Source organism: Athene noctua, chromosome 2 (assembly GCF_965140245.1).
Source record: "Athene noctua chromosome 2, bAthNoc1.hap1.1, whole genome shotgun sequence".
In the NCBI taxonomy this organism is placed as follows: Eukaryota; Metazoa; Chordata; class Aves; order Strigiformes; family Strigidae; genus Athene; species Athene noctua.
The window spans coordinates 61,576,086-61,599,570 of NC_134038.1; the positions used below are offsets into that span (position 1 = coordinate 61,576,086).

The 23,485-nt window shown below is 34.6% G+C and overlaps 1 protein-coding gene across 1 annotated transcript in view; it reads left to right on the forward strand.

Annotated features, from left to right (window-relative positions):
* The first annotated feature begins 1,857 nt into the window (after positions 1-1,857).
* CCDC102B (coiled-coil domain containing 102B) overlaps positions 1,858-23,485 on the forward strand; it is a 179,900-nt gene continuing 158,272 nt past the window's right edge. Inside the window, exon 1 of the mRNA XM_074897770.1 lies at positions 1,858-1,933. The gene's annotated coding sequence lies outside the window, so the exon portion shown is untranslated. The remainder of the gene's footprint in view (positions 1,934-23,485) is intronic.

Genomic DNA, 23,485 nt, shown 5'->3' on the forward strand with positions numbered 1-23,485 from the left:
GAATAGTAATGCAATTTAATTTCTGATATCTGCTAAGGAAATTGCACCAGTACAGTAAATAGTTAACTTTCTTTTGAAAAAAGACTTGATCTAACTTTCTCCTCTGAGACAAATTAAATAATGTTCTTCATTGACACAGTAATCCTGGAAAGGATCAAGTGTCTTCCTTTGTGACTCTGAAGGTATAGGTCTTGACATTTAACAATTCAAAGTTCGGCTTTCATTTTCTGTTAATGCTGGTCTGAGGATCTTAGAAACAGCAGGTCAGACATGCTGCCAAATCTCAAATATACTCAAGTGAGTGGAGACTCTTTCCCACACTAGTCAGTGGTGCAACAGTTCATTTGACAGCTAACACCATGTATCAAAACACGTTCTATATTGTTGATGCTGCTTACAGTCTTTATCACAATTTTTCAGTAATTTTATTACAAAAATAATGAGCATAGTCTCATTCTCTTGATGGTGTATGAATTTTCTTAGTATGATCTTACTCAAAATTATTTATATACCTCAAGACTTCTTGGAAGACAATTCAGCTCCTTATGTGATGTTCATGTGTTAGCAAATTTGCACGTTGTGCAATTGTAATTATTACAGTGACAGGACTAATATCAAGGTCAATGGTCAAATGAGACTGAAAAGGAAGAATATATATAGATGTCTAGGGTGTGGTTTTTCCCTTTTTTACTGAATGTCTTTTGTCTCCTAGCAGTGGAAAAGATTTTGTGAGTTATGGAAGTCACGTAATGCCCATGTAATTTATGGGAATGGGAGGATTTGCTTGTTCATTTACTTCAAATAAATTAAAAAAAAATAAATCCTAGTATCAGACAATCCCCTTGTCAAAGTGAAGAGTCCTTCAGTTGTAGCTATTATTCATGATGAAAAGACTACCTGCTGTACTGCTGTTAAGAGGTGGTGAGATATTAGTAGGGAAGTAGAGATATATTCCTTAAAGCTATGAGTAAGGAAATCTGGCTTCTCAGCCTGAGATGATGACATAGGAATTGTCAATATTCTATATATGAAGATGTTTTTTTCATTAGAAATATTTAGCTTTTCAGAGCTATGGCAAATCAAATAGATGTGTTTAGCTGTATAAGTTTCATGCCTCGAAGACCTGTCATTTAGGTGGCCTGTGATATCAATCTTGGGACAGTGATGTCATGCCTTCTCACATGTCAGTTACAGAAATGTTTGAGCTTATATTCTTTAAAGAAATATTTCTTACTTCCTATTTTAATAGTGTAGCTGTAGATTTTAATACAAAGGTATTTAATTTTTCAGAAATGAAATTTTAAAAATCACTATTTTTTTTACTTTTCCTCACCATGTTCTTTTCATATCTCTGATAATCTAAAATACTAGAATTTTTCATAATAATGTCCAACAGCCTCTGGCTAATTACTGAGTTAATATGAAAATACATGTATTATCTAGATTATATACAGTCAGGCAGAGAGAAAAATCTAGATGACTTATAGGATATTTAAAGATCAGGAGGTATACTAAGAACAAGTAGTGGCATAAGAAACCACCCAACCTGTAAAAGATGAGTACCTGTGTTTAACTACTGTGATTAGAATAATCAATTTAAGCTTATACATAATATCTTTGGGACTGGGGTCACAGACTTCAGTTTAGAAAGGGAGGAGGAAATAAACCAGATAAAGCAATACTTAGTGAAGAACAATATGGCAAAAGTTTTATTTTGGATGACTTGTATGTAAAAGAAAGATGTAGGTTTGTTTTTGATAAAGCTGACCAATGAGAATCTTTTTAAGTTACTGTGGAGTGGCCTTAACGCTGTAAATAATCTTGTTGGCCATGTCCCAGTACTGTGCAGATGAGAAAAGGATGCAGGAAATTCTGTTGTTTACACATGTGTCTGTAACACTGAGAAGCAAGAGGAGCTCAGCAAACCCAGAGGGTAAGGGGTCTTAAGCTTGTGGGTTTAGTGTTTTAAGTTTTATATTTCTCTTCAGTATTGGTTACTATCATGCTGATGGTAAGGAGGAAAATAATCTGAAATACCCAGCAAAAGTACTGAAGATCAGAAAACAGTATTTGAACTATGTGGCTAAGTTAGGTCTAGCTAGATTTTCTCTTCTGTCCTTTTCACTACTATTGGATAATATTAATCCTAACACCCCATTAAACATAGGTTATTTTTCAGATGTAGTAGGATCCTTACTTTCCATAACTAGGTAAGTTTTCAAAATTTTCAAAGTGACAGTTTCTTACTTTTGATTTAGAAATTAGTCTAAATACATAAAGTTGAAGGTTTATAGTGTTTCAATACTGCAAACCTTTTTTAAATCACTATGTGAAATGCATCTGCAGTAGGAAGAACTGGTAAAGCTTTGCTAAATTTTAGTCATTGTCTGTATTATGAACATAAATGTCATGAGAATACAGTTATGAGTATGCAGCAGTTCGTATTGCATTTTTTTTCTTAGAAAGCAGTGTTTTCACAGTGTTTCTATTTTCATAAATTCCACTGAGTTGAATAATACAAACTTCCTTCAGAAAATATGTGATGATAAGATAAGAAAAAAGTGGGTTCTTAGCCATATGATATTATTCTAATGCAAAGAAATATAATTTATTGATACTATGATTTGTTGATGTGGGACAAAGATATTTAGTTTTTCATTATTTGAAAGGCAAGTGTCTGAGATGGTATGAAACTGTATGGATGATCCATTGCTGAAGAGAACCAATGGTCAAATTTCAAAAGCAATGTTGATGAGTTTAATAAGTATATATAAAAACTAGTATTAACAGGCCTCCTACTGACTATCCAGATAGATCTATTTTGTCTGGTTTACTTTTCACTGATTCTTACAACTGTTTTGTGAATCAGACTGCTATAAATAAACTTATTGCTAGAAGCTTAGTGTTTGTTTTACATTATGTTAGAAAACGTACATTTTTTTTTGAGTTTCTGAATGCAAATGAAGATAAAAGTATTTCTGTAATATACTAGTTATCATTAATAGAAATAGTCATATCACTCTGTCATCAAACCTCCCTGAGAATTCTATGGAAAGCTTAGTGAAAAAATGTGAAATGTCATTTTTATGTATTTGCATGTAGCCAGCTTTGAACTGAGGTCACTCTTTCACCTTAAATATAAAATATTAATGTTAACTTCAGGTAGATCTGAGAAATAAATCGTTAGAATATGAATATTCTAAAGCAGCAGGTAATGAACAGACTTAAAACACTGTCATTGACTTCAGCACCAAGAGGGGTAGATTTTGGTATCATTTTAAGTGTACAAATTTGATACTCCACTAGCTGACTCTATGTTGAAGACACTAGCAAATGTTACCCACAATAATAATTCCGTACTGATAACCATTATTACATTAGAGTTTACTTACTTTAACAAACAGAAAAATAAAATTTTATGTTTCAAATTGCTTTTCATAAAGCAACATGTCTACTACCACTTTTATTAAACAAGTTTTATTTTATCTTTTTCCTCTGAAGCATAATTGTCAAGAATATATGGACATTTAAGACAATATTCTATCAGGAATAACTACTAGTGCAATTTTAATTCAACCAGCTATATTTTTGTAGCCTATAAAATATTCTTATAATGAAGTGAGAATTATTTTTGTTTAGATACTGCTTTCTACATTTTTTTTTGCCTTTTATTTCTGTATCAAATACCTGTACCAATTGCTAATAAATGAAGTCACTACAATAGTAAAACTGAATAAAGTAGAAGCAGAATTCTAAGGGGCAAACAATTCTAACATTGACATTCAGGCTATATTAATTGGATCCTTAAACAGATACATGTAGCATATTCTCTGAAGCGTATAGTACAGCCTTTCATTGTTGAGTTTGATTTTGTCCACTTCAACAACTGCAAACAACCCACTGAACACTCCAGCATCAAGTAAAGGAATACAGGACACCATAGCACATACAGGCTTTCCAGGTTGCTTAGTAGACATGTCCTGCAGTCCATCACTAAAAGTTTCATCAAGGTAATAATAATAATAATAATAATAATAAAAAAAAAAAAAAGTCACACTAGCATGAACTTTTCTGTTCCAAGGATCTCTGTCTGTGCAATGCAAGGTACTTCAGAGAGAGAAGTAGAATTTGTATCCCTAGAGCAGGTAGGAAACAGTTCATTCTATGCCAGTACATTATTGATATATATGTGAAAGGTGGTCTTATTAATGTCATGATTGTTACTTTAAGAAGACTGTGGGTCTGGTTATGGTGCATTGTGTACTCCGTAAATGTGATCCATCTTCTAAGTAGTCACCAGTGGGTTTAAAGGCAATTACCTTTCTATGATGGAAGTATCCCAGGAAAAATGTGCTTGGAAACAAAGACAGTTTTAAGGAAAGTCCCATGGAAAACAGAGATAAGTAATTTATTTGCATTTCTATTAAGCTATATTTTAGCAAAATTCGAAAAGAAAACCCACCATAATTTTTTGGCTAATATTGAAATCCTCAATTTAAGTTTGTGTGTTTTGTTTTCCTGACATGGATTGATTCATAACTCATATTCCTATACATACTCAGTGTCCATCCCCTTTAATAACTATCTATTTTTTAGCTTCCTTGCTCTTACTCTTCACTTCTGTCTCAGATTTGAATCTTCCACTCTACTTAACTCAGTGAGTTACAATGGTAATTGAAAACTGAATGTAAATCTCACACAATTGTAAGGACTAGTTTATTGTCAGATTTTCCTGCATTCCCAAAATAGATCTTTAATGATGTTAGAATTACGTCTAGTAAACTTCTATATGACTAACAAAATAGGCAAATTAGCCTCTAAACAACTCTTTTATTGTTACGAATAGTCCATTCCAACTGTAGGAACAAGCCTTTGCTTTACTGGGCTTTGCTTTTCCAAGCTGTTAGAAAACCTTTTTTTTTTTATTTCCTGTGTCTTTTAATAAGGTATTAACAGATTGTACAACAGAGATTTACTTTTTATTTAACTGATGTCACATAAAGATGTATCAATATATAGAAACTACACTATCTTGGTATTAATTTCCCGTTAAAGCTACTAGAAACCATATTTGGCATTCATGTGGAAAAGCAACTCTCTAAGTAAAGGACCCTTTTGCCCCTATTCCTTTTTTAAGCCATACAATAATCTTTCATTGACTGGTTTATTGTGAAAATGATCCTCCCTGAACAGCTTGATTCTCTGCTCATGCTGATTTGAGAAATCTAGGTCTGGTTTACATTGGGTTACATGAGACAGGTTTTATGCCAAATCCATCCTTATTTAATGTTAATCACATTACTGGAGCAACACCAGAGATGATGTGCCATGAAAGCTCTTATTGTTTTTATTACTTTTTTTAAAAATATGTTTTTTCGGTTGACTGAAAGTTTTTCCATAGCTTTTGTAGGTATCCATGTTGGTAAAAGGATGTTAACTCTCCTTCTGTCTGAAGGACAATGTTCAAAGGAAAGTATGCAGAAGGAGCCAGGCTGAGTAACCATTACTTATACAATTAATTTCTTCTCTTTTGGTGGGACTACTCAGTGGCCTACTGTGGACACTGAGAGAATAGAGATGCTTCTCTGTGCATTTAAATGACCTCTAGGTTACAACACATGGTACTTTGTGGATTATTTTATGTGACTGTTCTAGCAAGTGTAGAACCACGCTTTATGTAGCTGAATTATTTCTTAAATTCATTTCCCTCAATGCAGACTTAGTGGAGTTGGAGTCATCACAGGATGCTATCTTACAGCATTAAATCCCAAAAAGGAGTCCTTGAACTGTTGAAAGATCAAAGATGGTGTTAAAATACTACAGTAGTTAGGGACAGTTAAGAATAATTACATATAAACATTTAAGAAGTAATCTTTTTTAAAGAATATTCTTTAAAGACTTAATTGTAGAATAAATGGCTTCTAAAACTGTTCTGATAAAACTGAGCACATGTCTGCACAATAGAATTGTTTGCTCTGATACAACTGTATCAAAGTATTTGAACAAGCCAAAGGGATAGGCTCTGACCCAGAGAAAACAAAATATTCATGAGCATTTTTACTTGTCTGCTCATGTGGGTGGGAAAACCACTTGTTTCCAGATTGACTCTAAGTAGTGTTTTGAAGAAAAAAATATTTTGTGTCCTAATATTCATTGGAATGTTTTATGTCCTGGTCTGAAACAATGATCGGATATCTGTGATTAATTTTCCCTACTCCCAGTGTTATGAAATTGCTTTTAAAAGTAGGTCAATGTTTTGAATAGAAAAAGGTCATAAATTATTTCAACTATAGCAGGGATTAAAAACTTCACTTTTTCAGGGATATGCCTTTATGTCTTCAAATATTGAAAACAAAACAAAAAAACGGGCCCTCATTTTGTTAGTAAGCAAAAAAAGCCTGTAAATGAAAGTGAAGCTGTCCAGTTTAAAGTCACTTTCCAACTGAGTAACATAAAAAAAAAAAAAAAAAAAGTTGTTAGAAATATGGTATAAACTCTAAAAAATAAACTTGTGATGATTTTTTTTTTTTTTTTAATGAAGCTTCTCTATACTTTTAAGTAAACTCTACAGTTTGGATGGACAGGTTTTAGCTTTGTGTCTGACGTAATTCTTGTTCAGTAAAGGCTTCAAAAGGGTAAAGAAGTCTGTCTTGAGTTGCCTTTTCCAACTTCTGCCCAGATGACCTGATATATAGACCAATATGAAATATGTGAAAAAAAACTTAAGGTCTTTGAAGCTCTCAATGCCATCTGGGAGTAGCTGTGAATCTTAAATATTGGCTGCACCCAATGCGATTTTACAGAGGCTCTCACAAAGAGATTACTTTGGTTTTTAAAAATAAATAAATATATAAAACATTATAGCTAGGAAAGGAAGCTAACCTTGAGAACCTGACATGATACAACAGTCTTTCATCTGAATAGTGTACTGTAAGCTTATTTAAAGCTTACTTGGGAATATTTATGTTTCAGATATCTTAAATTGATTAGCAAACACCCTGATGAAAATTAATCTCTGGACTAAATGCTTTTAGCTTTCTTTTCTTCTTTGAAAGAAGAAAAGTCTTCTTTAACTTACATCTGGCTTTAATGCTTGCAAGTTTTAAAATAACTTCTAAAACCAGTTATGAATGACAATGCTCAAAGGCAGATATAACCTTGTGGATGTTATATGACTTGGATATTATTCCCATACATTTCTGAAGTCTTCCATTTTTCTGGAAAGCTCAGAGCAAATCTGTGAAGGATATTTTTCTGTGTCATGTTAGAGGGCTGTGTCAGAACAAGCAAGATAGTGCATGTGTGTACTGGCTGAATTGTGGATCCTGCAATAACACCCTGACTACTCTGAACAGAATCTTTTGAGATTCTCTGTTGACTGACAACTGGTTCTGTCACCACTGAGCTGAGCAGTGTAAGAAGCTACCTGCTTAGCCTACTTGTCTCCAGTAAAGGGGCTACAACACGTTGAGCACTGCTGTTTATTTCAGTGAGCGGTAAAAAATGTTTGTCACACTAAACACTCACTGAAACTAACTCTGCTTTTTGTGGAAACAGAGGAAGAAGACTCATGTGCTTAATTATTCCTTGCCTCAGCTGTGGAACTGCTGAAAAAAAAATCAGAAACCAATTTAAAGTGATTAAGAGCAAATCTCACTGTCTGAAGAAAAAGATGCATGGGTGTTCTCATAAGTCGCATGAAGTGTTCATTTGCATCTTTAGCCATAAACACTAAAAAAGATAGTGTTCAGTATACTGAACTAATATTAACTAATATGAACCCTATATTTCTGAAGCAATTACCTGTTTCAAGTTTGAGAACAGATTACTATTGTTCTAAAAAATCTCTATGCTATTCAGGGGATACCTATTAGACCAGACCTTTAACTGATATGAATTCATTTGTATGAATTAACATAGCCTTAGTTTAAATACACTCTGAATTTGGGATGATTTGAAGTTATTATACAGGTTATTATTAATAGCCTGCCTTTCCTAACAATCATACAGAGCATCATTCAAACAATAGAGGCCTTCGTGACAGAGTAACAATCTCCATAGAAAATCAAGGAGATCAGATGAGAACTCAGGTGAGTTGGCTACTTGCTTAGTCCAGAAGTTTACGCTAGGATTTGTAAACCTGCTTGTAAGTTAATTACCCTGAAAAGATCTAAAACTTTGACAGTTCCTACCTATCCTAATTACCTAGTTGATTTTGCCTCTTTTTTTGTTGATCATAGCCTAATAAAAAGTGATAGGCAACCTCAAAGGGGAGCTAGCCAAGAAAATTGCTGTGTCTCAAAAGCCACAGCTAGCTAGTTAAATTGGGTTAAGCTTGTCCTCGCTTCTGCTTAATACTTTGTTCTGTTTTAGATTATGAAACTGAATTTTTCCAGACACACATGACCCTCCCCCCTGTATGATCTGATTATACAACTTATTTTTCAAGTGTAGTGGCTGAGAAATGAGTATCAGTTCTACAAACTTGAATGTATAAAAATTGTGGTTGATATATTATGAAGGTTTGTAATCAAACAAAACATTCTTGGGGAAACAAAGTTACTATAAGTAATATTTAAAACAGTACTTCAGAGCTTCTTTTGGCTTTATGGGTAGTAAATGAGAACATCTGTATCTACAAATATTTATGTTACCCATATTTAACCCTAAGGATTTTAATACAACTTCAAAGACATGAAGAAACATCAGTTTGTCTATGTAAAAGATCTTGGAAGATATTGCAATGATATGTAATGACTTGTGTTAACTGGTAGACCTAAATCACAATGAGTATATAATACTGGTTCTCATCTTGAAGAAGCAGTATCCAAAGTGCTTAGAGTTTATTAAAAGTGGCAGCCAGAAAAGGAGAAGAGAGTAGAATTTCTTTAGACTATGAATTCATTGTAATCTGTAACTACTTTCCAGGTTGGGTTTTTTTGTGAATGCTTATGTGTACAGTATGTATATAATCTGTATGATATATACATATATTCATGTGTTTGAAAAGAAATTGAAACAGTAAACAGAATTTTACTTTAAAATGGATACTTAGACATGGGGAGAAAATGGTGAAAGGAAAAACAGTACAGAGGACCACAGAGAAGTGGACCAAGTTTTCTTCCGGTGTGTTCTTTTACAAAGAGAATTACAGCATTTAATTTTGAGCAAGAACCTCTAAGACCACCACTGGCAACAATAATGTAAGATATGCTGTGAAAGAATTCTTGTCTTTCTTTAATGCTTTTAATTGTAGGCACCTCATGTCTTACTGTAACTTAACAATATCTGGGGGTGGTTTTATTCTGTGGAAGGAAAAAATTGCTTAGTTCCAGAAAGCTTTTAGCCATGCTGGTCTGACCACTTCTGTGGTCAAATTCTCCTATTGGCATAGCAATTCTCTACTATAGTTTACAGAAGCCATTCACACATTGAGAAAAATATATAATACCTCATGGTTACAGGAATCACAGTAAAGGTAATAGTTTCAATAAAAACATCAGTCCAAACATAAAATTTTGTAGAACTTTATGGAGAATTAAATGTTTCCTGCAAGGCACTAATCATTGCTGTAAAAGACACATATTTTCTGGATACCTGTGTTTAGAATTGACCTTCAGCCTGGGAATGTTTCATTATCTTCTTCACCACCTTCTTCACACAGTGCTCTGCATGTTCATAGTTTCTGTTCACAGAACAGGTTTATGGGGATAAAGCCAAGGTTTATACACATTCTTCTTTCTTCTTTTTCCTTGTGCTTTATAGCTATGCCTTTCCACATTACTGTATAAGGGCCCACCCCATAGTGGATATAAGACTATTAGTTTGCTTCTAATTCAATTAGCTTAGGAGGTGATGAAGAGGGACAGGGGAAAATTGTGTGGCATCATGTCTCTATAAGAAGCCAAGTGCATCCCTGAAAATAATAAGTATTAGACATGCACAACAGAACCTTTCTCAGAAAGGAAGAGAAATATCTATAGATGAAAAAGGGTAATCTTCATAGGGATTTGTCTTACAGATCTGAACAAATCATCTGGCTACCCCTCAACCTCAAGAAAAAGTTAGTTACATGAAATAGAATTTAACACTCCTTCAGAGTAGTTCTGTATTGTACTACTTATCTGGATGTAACTTCTCAGAAAATTTTGTTCATACTTCACTAATTAAATCTCTGGTTTTGCATATATCCAAATGTCTGTTTTTCTAGTTGGTCTTTGATTCCAAAGTAGCCAAGTATATTATTCCAAACTTTAAGTAACGCTTGAATCTGTTGTGTTGGGTTTGTCTGTGGTGGGATTGTGGTAGCGGGGAAGGGGGCTTCAGAAGTGATTCCTGTGAGAAGCTTCTTGATGCTTCCCCAGGTCCAAGTCAGACCCACCTCTGGCCAAGGCTGAGCCAATTAGCAACTGTGGCTGCACCTCTGTGATAACATATTTAAGAAGGAGAACCTGAGATGAGGAGAGAGGAGTTGTGAGGGAGATACCTATGCAAACCCTATGGTCAGTTGAAGAAGGGAGGAAAAGGGGGAGGTGCACCAGAGCAGAGACTCCCCCCTGCAGCCCGTGGTGAGAGGTCAGGCTGTGCCCCTGCAGCCCATGGAGGTCCATGGTGGAGCAGATGCCCACCTGCAGCCTGTGGAGGACCCCACGCTGGAGCAGGTGGCTGCGCCAGAAGAAGGATGAGACTCTGAGAGATGCTTGTGCTGGATTAATCTGTGGCTGGGAGTACTGCAGCCCATGGCAGGGACCCATCCTGGAGCACTTTGAGAAGAGCTGCAGCCCTGTGGGAGGGACTTGCGTTGGAGAACTTCATGGAGGACTGTCTCCTGTGAGAGAGACCTCGCACTGGAGCAGGGGAAGAGTGTGAGGAGTCCTCCCCCTGAGGAGGAAGAAGCAGCAGGAACATGTGAAGAACTGACCACAACCCCCATCCCCTGCCCCGCTGTGCCTCTTGGAGGGAGGACCTAGAGAAATTGGTAGCAAAGCTGAGCCCAGAAAGAAAGGAGGAGTGGGGGGAAGGTGTTTTTAAGATGTGGTTGTGTTTCTCACTGTCTTACTCTGATTGGAAAATTGTTTTGTTGGTGATGTTTGAATTAAACTGATGTTCTCTTTCTCTCTGTCATTTGCCCATGACCATAATTGGAGAGTAATCCCTTCCTGTCCTTTTCTTGACTCCCGAGCCTTTTATTGTATTTCCTCTTCCCCATCCCCAAGGGGGAAGGGGGGAGCAAGCGGCTGCTTGGTGCTCAGTTGCCCTCTGAGCTTAAACCACGACATCTGTGTATGAGTTTTTCTGGCGTGTGGAGAGTAGATGTTCTTTTGAGCATCTCTTGCTTTCTTCAAACCTTTCCTTTGCATATCATCATTTCTACTCCTCTATCTCCTGAAAACAAGAAACAGAGAGTAACAGTAATAGAAGTGGGAAGTTACCCAGTTGAATTGTATGTTGCTAATATGCAATCAGGTTTCATATCTCAATATATTTTAAAAGTACATTTCTTTATAGAATATATGCATTTGATGCATGGATGAGAGTGTGCAGACCCTGATATTTATTACAGAAGCAATATAAATGTAATCCTATAGAATGACCGAATTCTTAGTAAGATTAGGGATTTTCAAGAGTGGATTGTAGCAGTCTTAAATATGTCAGCATTAACTGTTGCATGTTTTGTGGCTGGGTTTACCTTTCAATCATTATAGTGAAAATGGATTAAATGGGAATGTCGTTAAGAGAAAATTCTCAAGGAGACACAATATGTTTATTTTTTCTGTAACTGTGTGAGGGAATTCTGATGCTAATATGTATAACTGAATGTCAAGATTTTGTCATTTAGAAGTATATAAATAGCAAATCATTTCCTATAATATGCAACAGTGAGAACTATTTTATTTTTTCACATAATCTGTGGATATTTTTTAAAAGTTCAAGAATCAGCCTCTAGAGAACAAAGTTCTAGAGCAAGAATATGTTCACATTAAAAACAATAAATCAAGATATTCCTATATTCTTCCTATTAAAAGTTTTTTACATTATAAAATTATTTGATTTTTGAAAATAAGTTAGCTGGAGAGTTGGAGAAGTCAAAAATATGGGCACACTGTACAGTTCTTGACAACAATACAGAATTGCTGCTTCTAAGGCAGTTCAGTGTTGTCACCAAATGGGCTGATTTCTTATGGCACTTCTCTATGTGTTTTTTTAGTGAACCATTTGGCTAAATGTTATGTATTCAGAGCTTCAAAATTAATGATCTTGATTTCTTATTTCTTGACTGTTATAGCAATGTTGTTAAAACTGGGAGGAGCAGGCATGCAAAGCTCCTCAGAAATCACATTGCTCGGAGAATCATGGAATGGCTGAGATTAGAGGGGACCTCTAGAAAACATCTAATCCAGCCCCCCTGCTCAGAGCAGATTATTCCGGACTTCTATATAGCATGCATTTGTTTCAAAAGATTTGCTGTCAGACTAGGGATTTTATTTTCTTTAAAATGGGCAGGACTCCTTCCACTTGGAATTGCAAATTGCATTTCAAAGGATTGCAGTAGGATATGGGGAAGCATAGCAAATAAGGATAAACTGGCGATGTGACTGGTATGGCCAGCCTGAGGGTCACAGAGGGCCACTTCATGTTTCTTTTTTTGAGGTTATAAAAAATATATATATGTATATATATACATGTCAATGTGAATGATTAAAACCTTCAGGAAAAGCAAGCTACTATTAATGATAGAAAGAGTTCCTCCTCTGGAGTTAGAGAATTTTTGTTTCTTATCATGAATATGGCAATATCAAGTAGCAGTATACTTAATATTGTTGTATAATGTAAAATACTTATTTTGGCTTTCTGGTGATTGCTTTCTTTTCCTTTGGTTTCTCAATAATCCTGTTTTGCTTCTGATTAAATCAGGAAAATATTAAACGCTTCCCAGTTACTCCTTTCATTTACTAATCCTTCTGTGGTTTACTGCTTTTCAGTCACTATCTGTAATGTGCTTATCCTTTACCTTTTCTCCTGGGAATCTAGCTATATATGGGCTGCTAATATAATGTTTTCTGGGGCTACTTCACAATACTTTATATGGGAGTAAAATGCAATCTTTGCAGAACTATCATTTTCCTGAAATTACTTTCTGTTTTTGAACTTTTTAGGCTTGACAGAGTAGTTAACACACTTTATTTCTAAGTATTTTGATAGAAGACCAAGCAGAAACTTGGGTCTCTTTCTTATCCTTCTTTCTCTTGATCATATTATTGCCTCTTATCATCTAGCAGTGATCAACTCAGAAGAGGTATCTGACTCCAGTTTTGCACAGATTCTACTAACAAATGCTTACTTACATTTGGTCTTAATCCTTTTACTATCTCTGGGGTTTTTTAACCTCTCTTGAGATTAAATTTATTTATTTTCAAGACAAAGGTGTTTATAGCATAAGGAAATAATGAGGAAAGTAGTGATAATTGGTTTTCCCAAGATCTTATATTTGGCCAGACCTATAAGAAATGTGTAAGACTTTATTCAGCACTTCTGTCTTTACTCCTTTTTCTCAGCCAATCTAAATGTTTTGGGTATATTTTCCCTCAGTTTTATCTTTGGGTTTGTTTTCAGGTTTCGGGGGGCTTTTTTGATAAAACATTTGAGTTGTAACCCTGTTCTTTAAGAACTTTGAAAATTAAAGAACTTTAAAATTAAGATTTAGGTCTGACATTGTCTTACACTTCAAAATTTCAGGCTGAGGATAGGTTACAGAAGGAAGATGAGGTTGCATAACTTTTACCATATGTGTCAGGACGTTAATGATTTGTGGTTGTCATTTCATTTGGTTTCAGAGACAAACTTAAGAAACCATACTTTTCAAATTGATGTGATGAGAAAATCTGTTTCTTTCAGGCACTTTACAGACTTCATATTTAGATTAAAAAAAAAAAAAAAAATTATCAAATCCGAAGTCCGAAACCTCAGACCCACAAATATTTCTCTTTGTATAGTTAGAAAGATAACTTTATATTTTATGGTTTTCAGAGCATGTGTTTTTAGTTACCAGATATGAGAAGTCAATAAAGCAGATTTGGGAAATTAGATTTGTATTGATATTTTGATGTTAGAAGGAACATAGCTAGAGAAGTGTAAACATGAAAAAATTTATTACATAACTCCTAATAGAAAGCAAGTAATTTGCATTTTTTGTCTCTTCAGGACATTTTTTGGCTGATTTTTAGTTATGACGCATGTAAGCATTATAATGTTTAGAAACAACATAACTTAATAATATAACATATAATTTAATATTGTCATGTTTTATAGCTGTGGAAAAAATAAACAATTATCTTTGGCTGTGCATTGAAAAGTCTTGAAATCACCATCTTTTAATTTTCAGTTCTAAAATAACAATTTTCTTAACTTGCTAACACAGACCATGATCAGACCCAGACTGTGAAGTATGATAATCTGCATATGTTATGATCTATTTAGATCTCTTAAATTTACAGCACAATGTACTCTGTAAATTAAAATTTATTTTATGAGCTCATTAAAACAAACAAACAAACAACCCAGCCCCAAAATACTTGCACCAAAACATATGAAAACAAACAATACCTGAATCATCTTTGTACAGGCTAGTCCAACATATAAATTCACTAATTCATTATTTCATTAATTCATGAACTCTCTAACTCACAAGTTCTCTAATCCTTAACCTGTCTATGAACAAAATAGTTACCCAGCTATTGGTGAGAGCATTCATTCTCCCTCCTCCATCATGGTGTGCGTGTCCCCCATATCACACTGGCAAGCATGAAAGCCTCGACAGTCTGATGCTGTTGGATCTGCTTCAAGAACTTTAGGGGTAAGCTGAGGTATCTATACTTTTCAGCTTGGAAGTTTGGTCCATAGCGTTTCCATGAGTTAACAGATTCTGAAGGAACTGCCAGGCATACTTTGCAAAGATGCAGGAGATGATGGCTGCAGGTGATAATCAGCCTTTATCTCCTTTCTAATGTGTCCTATGTATGTGTTGCTCTTGTGTTGACCTAATGGCACTGCAGCTTTAGCATGAGCTGTGTGTTCATTATTATCATACATTATCATTATTATATTATCCTTATTATCATATATCTTTCCACTAAGCATTTTCCAGGTCATAATGATTACCCTAGCTTCAGTTCTTCCTAATACTGACAATTTATTTTGTAGAGTTTCAGTATGAAATTAATTCAGTTTTTAGATGAATTTCACCCAATAGTATCTCTTTTAGTTTTACATCCTATTAGTCTATGACTTTGTAGCCACCTGTCATAGAGGTGGTCACTATAATCAGTATTGGTTTTATTCCATGCAGAACTGTATACACTAGCTAAGTTCAAATGTACATTCATTGTCATTAATTTTGGAGCCAGAAGCATAGACACTTGTCCATTGTGCAACTGCATTACAAGAAGGGCACTTTTATTAAGCTGTCTGGATTGTTTTTTAAGATACAATTGGGAACAAATGGTATCTTAATTTTGTCCATTTACATTGACTTGCCCAGTGATTATTAGGAGTGTTTATGAAAAAATGGCCATGCATTATTTTCTCATTGTGTACAGTTAATGTAATTATTGTGGGCCACTAGTGTATGATTAGTTGCCTTACATGTCTGTAGGCACAACCATGTAAGTTTCACATCCAGTGTTATTAGATATAGTTAAATTCAGGTTAATGATTTTAGGGTTAATGTAACATTACCACCTACTGTCAATAATTGTCCTTGTGGTGTTACAAATAGTGTTCCTCCCGTAAATAGTTTTATAGGTGGGTTATGACTGATATGCAATACCTGAGTGTTCTATGGTCATTGTTAAAAGGCAGAGACAAGTTTTGAGTGTTCCAGTTACCAGTATTGCTGAAGTGATGTGGTAAGGCCACATTTTCTGCAAGAGAAGATATTGAGGTCTTGGACACAATCCAGACCTCAGTTATTGTTACTCCATTCCCTTTAGCGTCTATAGCATCCCATAATCCTTTTTTATTGTCACCTAGATAACCCCTGAGTTGGATGTTTAGATGCAATTTAATTTTATGCACTTCAGGAGGGTTTTACTTCTGGTTTAACAGGAATTTGAGCAGCTAATGATATGAATACCTTATCTATGGTATTTCCCATGTGGGTTTGTTACTTGTGTAGGCAGCTCACAGGTTCTCACAGATAGGATCTTCACTTGAGAGTATTAATGGATTCATTCTTGCATAGCTGCTGGTTGAGTAGTCCCTGCCATCGGTCTACTGTCCCATTACTTTGGGGTTGATACAGTAGGTGAAAAATTCATGGTACAACATCTGAACCACACCAAGCTTGTACTACATTATTCTTAAAATGTTACCCATTTTAAGATTGTACTTCTCTGGGTAAGGGAAAAGTTGCAAACCACTGGCTTAAAGCAGCAACAGTTATGAGACCAATGGTAGCTTAGGTAGAATGCACATGCCCTATACCACTATTTCTACGTGGATCTTTCCACTCTCCCTGTGTTTGTTCTAAAGGATCAATATAATCTATGTGTGATATTTCCCAGATTAGTTTACCTTTCCTGAAGTTGGTAAAATGCTGGTGATGTGCTGTACCATTGTTAGACAATGCTGAAATAAATCTTGAGTCCCAATGTGTCCAAGCCATTCCTGTAACCATGTTCTCATTCTGCCTCTGAGTTCTGTGCTACAGTTATTCTAACCAGACGATCAGCTAGCTACCTGACTCTGTGTTGCTTCAGGATTTTTAGGGTTTTGCTGACTAGTTACATACTCTATGGAGATGTTCTTAGATTGAGCTATATTATAAATTATTTTCCAGTGTCGAGGTTTTTCCCCCATACATTTCTAGTATTTACTTGCCAATATTTTTTCACTCAACTCTAGAACCACTAGGTGGAACCCCTAAAGGTAATGGCTTACTACTCAAAGTCAGTTTTATAACAGGAATAGGCACACATAATTTGATTTCCCTTTCTTGAGTTGCTGTCTCAGTAGTTAGCAGCCCTTTGTAAACAGCCGAGTTTTCAAGGAGTGAGTCTGTAACTCCCTATGTTCTTCCCATAATGAGCCCATCATCCCTGCCCATCTTCTCTGAGCCTTCTTCATCTGTAGGGGTTTCTTGGTTGAAGGGGCAGCTGCAGCAATATCATGGAAAGTTCTCACTTCCCAGTAACACTTTACAAAAGCACACCTACAGCATTAATGGTTCATTTTGTCCTATTACATTTATAGATTAGACAAAAGAAAATTGACTGGCTGAATCTGAAGCAGACTTTTTTTGTAGGGATGTAGAATCCCTTTAAAAAGAAGTTTAGCTGAGGTCTTCCTAATTAAGAGGCATGTAACTAAGGATTAATTCATGCAATTAATAAAAGGATGTTGAAATATTATCCTTAGGTTGCTGATCTAGCTACTGAACTTCACTGAAAAATCTGAGCTCAGTGAGCAGGTATTAACATGGAGAAAGTGTAATAATTCTATTCGCTCCTGGTGATTTTTTTTAGCTGTGCCACCAAGCGTTAATAGATTTCTCTTTGCCCATAACAATGATACCATGTAATAATAAATCAGGAATGCTTCTTTTTCTCACTGGTATTTATGATCATTAGGTAAATAAGCAAAGGTTGCAATATAATGAAATATGGTTTAAACCTATATTCCTTATAGTGTTTGCCAAATGTCTGCACCTTTTTTTTTTTTTTTTTTTTTCTCTGAGAACTATCATATATCTCTCTCTCTCTCTTTCTCCTCACGCTACTCACATGGTGCAATGAATGTTGCTTGCTGTATTTTGTGCCTACTTATTTTAGATTATTCAGTTAAGAAAAACTACCACAAAAGGGATTCTGTGTTTCTTCTCATCTCTGAATTGTTAAGAGTGGAACTATCAGAAAGTTTCACTGGACAGAAAATTCTCACATTCGTCTAATTCTCTAACTTTATATTATCTTTCCATCCAATTATCTCTTATTAAGTAATTATGCTCATTGAGCTCCAATTTTGCTGCTGCAAACTCAAGATAGCAATTTTAAAACTAGCTGCAGACAGTATTTTTTTTTGTCAGTTTTCAGACTTGTGAAATTTCTGATGCTTAGAGGTCTGTGTCTAACAATATTAGCACATGGCTTTCTTCTTTTTATTATCTTTAACATGTGCTGTAGAAATTGTTCTTGTTTCTCCCTGGGACAGACCGGCAATATTTTATAGATGAGATTTTTCAAAGTTCAATGTAGATATGTGATGTTTTACAGTGAATTACTTCTTTATGAGGTGGTCATATACCAGGAAAGATATTTTTTTTTAAAGTATCACTGTAACTACAGGGTTTATTAATATTCAATATCAACTAATTTACTATTACACCAGTCTTCAGTTAAACTTTTAAAAATTATTATTTCATCAGTGCATTATTTTTATGGACATGAAAGATCAGATTGATGTGAAGTATAAAAAAAAAAATAAAATTGAAACCTGTGGAACGGTGAGACTCTGACCATTACAGGCACTTTTATAATAATCAACACATTTTTGATATTTTATAATCTTTGCTTCCTCTCAAGAATAATATTTTAGTCTAATTCTTGTAAAGTTGACACAAGCACAAGCCCTAATTGTTCACAGTTAAAATGGAATTCCTATTGCCATGTTTATCAGAGTTGCTCTACAACTCTTTAGCAACAGAGTTGTTCTGTTCAGATGTGGGTATTAAACTAGCTCCATAAGAATATTCAACCTTGATGCTACTAGCCTCGTGTTTTAACACTCACAGGAAGCTATTAGTCTTCTGATAAAATGAAAATGTTTGTGAAAAAATATCTGCAGAAAACTTAAACATTATATGGTCTTAGAGGCTCACTAACCTGACAGCTAGGGTTACCATCATCATGTTTGCCAAAAAAAGGAAGTTTGTAGGCAAAAGCTCACTTTAGCTGAAAAGATGTTCCTGCCCAAGCCTTTTCTTCATAGGAGGGGAAGTCTGCTTTGTCATCACTGAAATACATTCTCCTCTTTCGGTTTCATCCAATATTCTCAAAAAAGTCAAACACTGTGTTTTAAATATAATCTGTATACAATATATGAATCACGTTTTTGTTCACATTCATGACTGTTGCTCCCTGGATATTACTTATGTAATTCTGGTAACTATATAAATAAAATGCAGTTTGTGATACTGTCAAAAGGAACGTCCTACTTCCCTTCTACCTCATATTTCTATGCCATGTTTTGTGGAAGGACTAGGTTTCCTGCAGCCAGTAGTGAAAAAGATGAGGGCTCTGATGAAGCTGAAAAATGTCTAGCTGGGAATGTTGCATCTGTTTAAGCTGATGGTTTCACTAGTTTAAGAGGAAAAACTAACTAGTTGTTGCATTTAAGGTGAGGCTAAATTTGGTAAGAGATAAGAACATGTAGATACATGTGTGAGAAAGGAGGGGCTGTCTTTTTAGCAGCAGTGGATTTGTGCTGGGTTACACTGGTCATAAAAGTACAACAATTGTGCTTTCATTAATGCTAATGGAAAAACACCCTTTTACTTCAGTTAAGCAGGGGCTGTATGCAGAAGACTTGTGGATGTTTTACTATAAAATGAAATGGTAATTCAACAAAATAAAAACAGTAGTGTCATTAATATTTTTCTTAAGGATATTATTAAATTAATAAAATCAGAATACGTCATGAATCGTGCTTCTCACATTCTATATACCCCTGTTCTTTCTTGTGTTAAAATGTTAAATTATAAGGTATCTACAGTCAGCCCTTGCTCACTGAAAAACAACAAAATAAATCTGAACACTTTCAAAAAAACGTTGCATTTTTGTACACCTCTTGCTTTTAGTAAGTGATAAAACTTCTAAGATAAATTGCATGGAAAAAAAAAAAACATGGATGAAGCAGAGATCTGAAAAATCTTCAGTGAATCATGGGCTCTAGTTACCTTTCAGTCTTTCATATCTGGTAATTTGGCTTCACTACTGCCTCTGTGCTTCAGTGATTTTTGATTGTCTGTATTGTGTGCAGAGGGGACACAGTGAGACAATTCGGCTGCAAGCAATGGAAGCTGCTAGATTTTTGTGCATATATCAGGGTGAAAACATACTACCTGACCAAAGAAATTTTGCATGTGTTTCTACATAGTGAAACACCAAGATATTTCAAAGCTGTATTTCCAGTATGGCAGTTATGGGTGTGAACACTTCAGTACTGTCCTTCTATTTGAAAATTTGCATACCTATCAATAACAGCATCTCATTCTCTGGGAAGTGTTTTTCAATAGTTGTTTCAAACAGTAAATTATCCTCATTTTACAGGTGGAGAAATGTAAGCATGCATTGATGATTATCTCTTTGACTTACTTCTGCTAAAGGGGAGACCAAAGGCAAGGTCTGTTGTTCTAGTCATTAACCTACTGTATCTATTATACTTCATCAAAGTTTAAGATTATTCATGGTCAGATATCAGTTAAATGATAACTTTTACCCGTATAAATACAATGTGCCAATGTAGGTATCAGAGTTTTTCTTCAGTAAGTTAAATTAGCTGCTGAAAAAACTAACTGCTCAGTGGTGCAGTTCTAGCTGGTTTCCTATGTTTTTTTTTTTTTTTCTCTTGGTTTTATTTGTTTTGGTTCTTTATTTTTTTCCTTCCCCCCCTCCAGGACTATCCCACAAACTGTCAAGAATGTTCTTCAGTTTAGTCAGCCTGTTCTACAACTCTATATTTATTTGACTTGCATTTTAAGCACTAATAAGAAAAATTAGAAATATGATTCTACAAAGCCACCAGATCTCAAATGGTTTTACAGGTTTTCATAGTTTTTCAATTTTGTGCGATTTTTTTTTCCAAATTAAGCAATTATATACTTAAAAAGTTGTTGTTTGCTGAAGATTTTACTTGAAGATTAAAGAGCAAATAATTCTTCAATAGTAAAAAAATCTCCTTTGACTATCTTCCAGTTAAGAGGTGTCATCTTTTCACCTGAGATAAGTTTAATTAAGCTGTGGAGAAATCAAAACCTTAGGCAAACATAATGTGTGTTATTAGATGACATCTGTAGTACTTTGTTGAAACAAGTGTATGTGTCTGAGCTTTACATCAGCAATGTCAACCCTACTTATCTCCATGAAATAATGAACAAAGAAGCTTAATGTTCTTATGCTGTATTCTAAAGGTTGAAAAATCAATTAGATAATGAATGTCATCCTGTTTTCTAGGCTGTTCCCTGGTTTATTTATTTGGATCATTTTGGCTTTATATATGAATTCATAAATAGATCTTAGCTCTATGCTATGAATCCAGTCTGTGGAAAATTCTTCATATTGTGTTCATATTTATATAACAAACAATATGAAAAAATGTATCTTATTTGGAACAAGGTAACAAGGTTAATTTTTCTTCTTCCCCCCCCAAACCTAAAGTTAACCACACTGAAAGCTGAATATGCATCTTTTTAAGACACTTTCTGTGTAATGTCTGACTTTTAATTTCACCTTTTCTCTTGTTTGTGATAATAAGCTATATAATCTTTAGATTTTTTTATATTTCAGATATGAGAAGAAAAATAATACATTTATAAGATCAAATAAATTTTCAATAAGGACAAAAAAAGAACAGGAGTTAAAGTAATCTTCATGAGGGACACCACTATTAAGGTGCTGTAGAACTGGAACTATGTAGATAATATAAGTACTATGGCTGCTCAATTCCAGGACTAAAAATATAAACCTAATTAAAAAATTTCAAGTGCATTTTAATTTGTAGTAAATCTTTGTAACACTGTAATTCAGTGAAACAAGTTAGCCAAAGCTCTAGGATATTATGTTAAAGTATAATTCTCATAATGAATCCCTTTCAAAATTCAAAATCATGTAAGATTTACTGCTTGAAAGTTGCAGCTGAGGTCACTAAGGAACATAAGGTTTGTCATGTGACAGAAATAACCGTAAAAGTAGCAGCATTTATAGTATCATTTATCCAACAAATATCTGTATTATTTTACGTTTTTATACTGAGCCAGCCAGCCACTGAAATGTATTGTTTTGAGATCTGTGTCTTTTAAGAAGAAATTAAAAGGTATCATTCTACCTCTTAAAATCTTATAAGGGATTTCTGAAAAGCTGCTTTGTTTAGAATTTCTGAAAAGCACAAAGGGAAGTTAAGCCATATATGAACATCTATTCCTTACCACCTTGGACTGAGTCAGCACTAATATTTTCTGGAGGAGGAATAATTTATTTTAATTTTTTTTTTTAATTTAATTTTTGATGCAGAATTAGGATCATATAACCATGATGAAAAATGCAGGTAAAGTTCAGTGTATCACAAAACTATTTGAAGGCTGGGAGCCTACTAAGCTACTGTACAGGCCTACTTCAAATATTTGATCAAATATTTGATCTGACTGATGACATCCCAGCCTCAAGACCTCTAGAGCCAACATCGTGGAGGGGGACCAAGAATTCATGGCCACTGAATGAGACCACTTGCTTTGGCAGTAGTTTGCTGTTAGATTGCCTCAAACCACTAATGAAATCACAGCAACAGGCTATTCTGATTCATGAAGATTTTCTTCTCTTGCGACTTTTGAAATTTTAGCCAAAGAAAATTATTTCCATTCTTATTTCTTCAAATTTTATGATTTGTAAACTGTATGGTCCCCAAGTTCTGTCTTCTTTCATTGAATATTCAAAACTGCTAACAAGTTCCACTTAAAAAAACAGAATCACAGAATCAACTAGGTTGGAAAGGACCTTGAAGATCATCCCTACTGATTAACAGAATAATGAATTTCTACAGACATCTACTAGTCTGGGACAGAATTGAAACATTTAAGAACAAGTTATTGTACTATTTAAAAAACCAATGAGTTCAACTATTGCATTATATATTTAAAGGTTCCTGTGGTTTTGTTTTGTTTATAATTAAAACTTTAGGAAACAAAAGCATTACCACAAACCAAAAGTTAAATTAATAACTTACTGTGAGAGTTTAACATTTTTTTATTTTGACTCTACTGGGCCTCATACAAAATCGTGGGTGGCAATATCTTTGTATTTTGGTTAAGGTTTATGCAAATGAAATTTCTGGAAATAAGTCAGGCAACAAGAAAAAGACTCAACCTTGATCAAACTTTGGCAACAGCTGTGCTAGATCTGTGAAGTGTTGTGGGGGTCAGTGGTGCTACACAAGACAGTGATAATGAAGGGATCTGGGAGTCCTTTACTGACCTTTTCCTTCTCTCATATCCATACTTGATTGCAACAGTTCTCCAGAAGCTTCTAACAAATGGCAAGTAAATGTCCTGGAAAGAAGGGAGAAATTGAAAAGATCTGGGAAACTGGAACCAAAACCTGCAAAAACTTCTATTCAGCTGAAATGAAACAAGACTGAATCATAAAGCCAAGACTGTCTACTCTTCAGTATTTTGTTTGCTGTATTGGCCTTCTACAGTTTAAATACAGGTCAAAACTGC